This window comes from Tamandua tetradactyla, chromosome 18 (genome assembly GCF_023851605.1).
Source record: "Tamandua tetradactyla isolate mTamTet1 chromosome 18, mTamTet1.pri, whole genome shotgun sequence".
NCBI classification, from domain to species: Eukaryota; Metazoa; Chordata; class Mammalia; order Pilosa; family Myrmecophagidae; genus Tamandua; species Tamandua tetradactyla.
The window spans coordinates 68,523,215-68,529,292 of NC_135344.1; the positions used below are offsets into that span (position 1 = coordinate 68,523,215).

General features: G+C 41.6%; 1 protein-coding gene across 1 annotated transcript in view; it reads right to left on the reverse strand.

Moving 5' to 3' along the window:
• The window catches only part of AKAIN1 (A-kinase anchor inhibitor 1), a 97,049-nt gene extending 93,847 nt beyond the window's left edge, over positions 1 to 3,202 (reverse strand). Inside the window, exon 1 of the mRNA XM_077135904.1 lies at positions 3,090 to 3,202. The gene's annotated coding sequence lies outside the window, so the exon portion shown is untranslated. The remainder of the gene's footprint in view (positions 1 to 3,089) is intronic.
• Between the last annotated feature and the right edge of the window lie 2,876 nt (positions 3,203 to 6,078).

Here is a 6,078-nt window from a genome sequence, read left to right on the forward strand (position 1 = left end):
CCAGCTGTTCAGCATAAGTTGGAGCAGTCCTGGAGGGACAGGGAGTGATTCAAGATGCTGTGGGAGAGATAGGCAATGGTCAGACTGTATTTGCTCTGCTAAGATATGATGTCAACCATCTACAGATGCATCTAATTCCATTATCTTGGTCATGTTGCTCCATTTTTTTCTATGTGTATACTTTAGGACTTGGTTATAGTCTTTAAAATTGAAATATACTAGGCATTTATTGTCCCGACCCGCAGGACAGTCAACGGGGTCCGCCACCTGCTGAGGGAAGAATGGCTATGGGACAGAGAGACGCAAGAAGGACAGCAAGACAGGATTCTGATCAAGCTGCAAATTTTATTAAGCAAGCCGGGTGTATATATACCGACTTGGGGAGGGAAGTAGGGTATGTGGAGCATTATGATAGGAGGGAGTTCGCGCCGGTGGGAAGGGTTGGTTAGATGATTGGTGGCGCTTATTGTCAGGGGAAAAATGGGCAGAACAGACTCTTGGCGGGAACCTATTTCCGTGAAGAACCTTGTTGTAATATGTAGATGCTATTGCATCAGCCGGGGTGGCCATGTTGGCTTAATCGCCATCTTAGGTTAGCCTCTGGTCCCCAACAATTTATCAAATGCCAGTAATTCTACAGAAACAAATGAGGTTAGCTTGATAAGGCATGCTCATAATTAAGTTTATGCTGTCTCATGATAATCACCACTTTCTTGTCAAATGCTCACAAATCATCTACCTAATAATCCATTCTAAAAAATACATTTTTATCATGCACACTGGCTTACAAGTTTAAGAAATTTCCTTTTGACCATCTGGCACACTTTTGTGAGTTTTCTGCTTTGTTTTTGCTGTCTCGTTTGTAATTTCTGTTACTCTATTAACAGTTTCTATCAGTGCCTTGAAATGAACTCCTGAGCTATAGAAATTCACTATTTCCAGTAACAAGTGTTTTCCCTCTTTGCTAAAATTGAACTGATAGCCCTTCCATAAGATGTTTTACCTCTGTTTTCCATCTTGCAACATGTTCTCAGTGATGGAAAAGCAGTAGCAAAGAAAAAAAATCTTAACAAAAAAAATAAGCACATTAAAATCATACGTTGGACCTATCATTTTGTGCCAGTTAAAATCTGCTGTGTATCCCAGAAAAGCCAAGTTCTTTAATCCCCATTCAGTATTGCTGGGTGGAACTTTTTTATTGTATCCATGAAGATGTGACCCACCCAATTGTGGGTGTAACTTTTGATTAGATGGTTTCCGTGGAGATGTGTCTCCACCCATTCAAGATGGGGTTGCTTACCTTTAAGAGGGAACCATTGTGGGAAAAGCTACAGAGCTCACACAGTCAGAGACCTTTGTAGATGAAGAAGGAAAATGCCCCCTCGGGAGCTTCATGAAACAAGAAGCCTGAAGAGAAAGCTAGCAGATGTTGCCATGTCCACCATGTCCTTTCCGGTTGAGAGAGAAACCCTGAACTTCATTAGCCTTCTTGAGCCAAGATATCTTTCTCTGGATGCCGTAGATTGGACATTTTGCTTTAATTTGGACATTTTCATGGCTTTAGAACTAATTCCCCTTTATAAAAGCCGTTCCATTTCTAGTATGTTGTATTCTGGCAGCTTGCAAACTAGAACACCTTTTCTCACCTAATGACATCCTTAGAAATTCCCTGAAATCTCTAGTTCATGTAAAATGCAATCCAAGCCAACAATGGTAAGGGGAGGAAAGAAGGTCTTTTGGACCCCTTTCTAGGTACCTAGAAAGTCACAGCTGTGGGGCATGTCCATGAATAGTAGACATCAAACACCACAGTGATGAAATCCCTGTCCCTAGAAGGGAGACTGACAAAGCAAAGCATGGTCCCTGCTCTGGAATTTGAGAGTTAAAGAGATGACCAGAATGGAGACTGGGGAGACAACTAGTTCCCTACCCCCAGTCTGCATTCTCTTCTCTGCCTTTAATAGAGCCCTGATTTTTAGCTAGGCACATGACTACCCTTAATGAAGATTAAATTTTCCAACTTCCTTGCAACTGAGTATGGCCATATGATTAAACTCTAGACAATGAGATAAAAGCAGAAGTCTTCTGTGGCAGTGTCAGGAAAACATTTCTGTTAAAGACAGCAGAGACATGCTCTTGTCTCTTTTCCTCCCTCTTCCTTCATCCTTCTGTTTGGAATGCAAATGTGATGGCAAGAGTCCTAGCAGCCTTTTTGTATCATGGAAATGAGAGCTACTCCCTAGAGGTGATGAAACCTACAGTTGAATTCTGATGAACAACCATATCATCCCTAGATGACAAGTGGGGTTGTGTGTAAGTGTGTGTGAGAGAGAGAGAGAGAATGAATGAATGAATGAATGTGAGAGAAATCCTAATCCAACTAACAGAATATGATACCTGGGACTAGGAAGCTAACGGTGAAAAGAATCTGAAAATGTGGCTTTGACTTATGAAGACAGTCAAGCAGTAGGTGTTGTGCACACTTTTATATTTGGGGCTTGAAAGTTTGTGGTCTTTAGCAATGAATCACATTTTCCTGTGCTATATCTTAGAAGGCAAATTATGAGAATGGAGGTTTAGGGAAAATGGTGAGAAAAATCCAGAGTATTCTTGTTTTCTGCCTCCTTCTTGCCAGTCAGAAAAAGAAAGAGACAAAGTGAGGCTAGAGTAAGCAAGGCTGTAGGTAGAGTTGGAAGGAAACATGGTTTTGCTATGGAAGCACTCTCTGCTTGTGGCATGCAGTCTAATTTGATTAAAAGTCTTGTGTTTGGAGCTTTGAAAGAGTGAATAATACATGTGCTCCTGTACTCCAAACTGAAACAGTCATCAGCAGTGGCAGGAAGGTAGTTTTATCAGGAAATGAAACAGTGGACTTGTATCAGTTAACTGTTGCCAAAATAATGTTGATTTTATTTATATTTATATTTGGATTTATATTTATATTTACATACACACTACAGCTCAGTGGCCTGAAACAATAAGCATTTATTTAACTCATGAATCTGTGGGTCAGGTTTCTTTTGGTCTTGGTTAGGCCAATCAGCTGTAGGGTCTGGGCTGCTCTGCTGATCATGGCTGGGTTTTCTCACCTGTCTGGGAGTCAGTTGGCTCTGAGCTACTGTTGAATGACCTTGGCTGAGACAAGTGTACTAGTCAGCTCTCCTCCACTGTCTCGTCCTCAAGTAGGCCAGCCTGGAAATGTTCCTATATTTAAGAAAGGAGAAAAGAACAAGAGTAATGTACAACTACTTTTTCAAACCTCTGTTTGTATAATGTTTATTAACAACCCATTGGCGAAAGCCAGTCAGATGGCCAAGCCTAAGGTCAAGGGTTGGGGCAGAATCAGTGGTGTTCTGGAGCCAGCTCATGAAAGTCTACAGTTATTCAGTATTCAATATTTGCCAAATATTCAGGAATTTGGCAAACTGGTCTCTAAACACAGCCATTATTTAAAATTAAATTATGTACTTATAGTTAATTATATTACAACCAACTATAATAAATACTCAAAACTCTTCACTTCCTTTTTTATTACATCTTACTATTGTCTGTGTTCTTAAGGTTATTTGCATCTATTGCCTTTGTTTGGTGGAAATACTATATCATATTTCATTGTGTCACTAGAAGCTTGAAATTAAAGATTGTAGATAGCATGGAAATTGATAAATTTGGCAAATTGGAGGTTGATTTATTGTTTTGTTGATTGCCTACCTTAAGAATGTGATAAAGGGGGCCAAGATGGCGGCTTAGTAAGGTACATGCGTCTTAGTTCCTCCTCCAAAGCAACTACTAGGTGAACTGAAACAGTGCAGAACAGCTCCCGGGGCCACGACAGGGAATGGACACACAGCGTACCCCAGTCTGGACTGGCTAGTCTGACTGCAAGACTCGGCTGCGGTGAGATCCCCGAGCGGCGTGCGATGTCCTGAACAGTAGCAGCTGTGGCGGCCGGAGCTCCTCCCTCCCTCCTTCCCGTGCCGGCTGAGAGTCTTGGAGACACAAGTTTCCCAAGCCGAGGCGGCCGGCGCCCCTCTTTTGCAGGCGGCTTCCTGGTCCGGCTACGAGTCTCGGATCAGAGGGCTACCCAAGCCGCGGTGACCCTCCCCCGTGGGTGGCTTCCTGGGCCGGTGGGGAATTCCACAGGCCGCGGCGGCCGGTGACCGATGCCCCTCCCCCACGGGTGACTTCCTGGTCTGGTGGCAAATTCCCCGGGCCCGCTATGGCCGGCGACCAGCCACAGGGTCCCCTCAAGCCGCGGCGGCTGACGCCTCCACCACGCACGGCCCCCCGAACCAATGGAGAGAATTGGATCGGAAATCCCCAGGCCGCGGAGATCGGTGACTGGGGGGATCCTTTCCAAACACGTGAGACAAACGTGTGCCACGAGCGCCACCTACTGGGCAGGATAAGAAAAACAGAACCCAGAGATTTCACAGAAAAATCTTTCAACCTTGTTGGGTCTGACACCCAGGGAAATCTGACTAAATGCCCAGACACCAGCAGCAGAAGATAACGGTCCACGCTCAGAAGATTGAGAATATGGCCCAGTCAAAGGAACAAACCAAGAGTTCAAATGAGATACAAGAGCTGAGACAACTAATGCTGAATATACGAACAGAAATGGAAAACCTCTTCAAAAATGAAATCGATAAATTGAGGGAGGACATGAAGAAGACATGGGCTGAACATAAAGAAGAAATAGAAAAATTGAAAAAACAAATCACAGAACTTATGGAAGTGAAGGATAAAGTGGAAAAGATGGAAAAAACAATGGATACCTACAATGATAGATTTAAAGAGACAGAAGATAGAATTAGTGATTTGGAGGATGGAACATCTGAATTCCAAAAACAAACAGAAACTATTGGGAAAAGAATGGAAAAATTTGAACAGGGTATCAGGGAACTCAAGGACAATATGAACCGCACAAATATACATGTTGTGGGTGTCCCAGAAGGAGAAGAGACGGGAAAAGGAGGAGAAAAACTAATGGAAGAAATTATCACTGAAAACTTCCCAACTCTTATGAAAGACCTAAAATTACAGATCCAAGAAGTGCAGCGCACCCCAAAGAGATTAGACCCAAATAGGCGTTCTCCAAGACACTTACTAGTTAGGATGTCAGAGGTCAAAGAGAAAGAGAGGATCTTGAAAGCAGCAAGAGAAAAACAATCCATCACATACAAGGGAAACCCAATAAGACTATGTGTAGATTTCTCAGCAGAAACCATGGAGGCTAGAAGACAGTGGGATGATATATTTAAATTACTAAAAGAGAAAAACTGCCAACCAAGACTCCTATATCCAGCAAAATTATCCTTCAAAAATGAGGGAGAAATTAAAACATTCTCAGACAAAAAGTCACTGAGAGAATTTGTGACCAAGAGACCAGCTCTGCAAGAAATACTAAAGGGAGCACTAGAGTCAGATACAAAAAGACAGAAGAGAGAGATATGGAAAAGAGTGTAGAAAGAAGGAAAATCAGATATGATATATATAATACAAAAGGCAAAATGTTAGAGGAAAATATTATTCAAACAGTAATAACACTAAATGTTAATGGACTGAATTCCCCAATCAAAAGACATAGATTGGCAGAATGGATTAAAAAACAGGATCCTTCTATATGCTGTCTACAGGAAACACATCTTAGACCCAAAGATAAACATAGGTTGAAAGTGAAAGGTTGGAAAAAGATATTTCATGCAAATAACAACCAGAAAAGAGCAGGAGTGGCTATACTAATATCCAACAAATTAGACTTCAAATGTAAAACAGTTAAAAGAGACAAAGAAGTACACTATATACTAATAAAAGGAACAATTAAGCAAGAAGACATAACAATCATAAATATTTATGCACCGAACCAGAATGCCCCAAAATACGTGAGGAATACACTGCAAACACGGAAAAGGGAAATAGACTCATATACCATAATAGTTGGAGACTTCAATTCACCACTCTCATCAATGGACAGAACATCTACACAGAGGATGAATAAAGAAATAGAGAATCTGAATATTATTATAAATGAGCTAGACTTAACAGACATTTATAGAACATTACATCCCACAACAG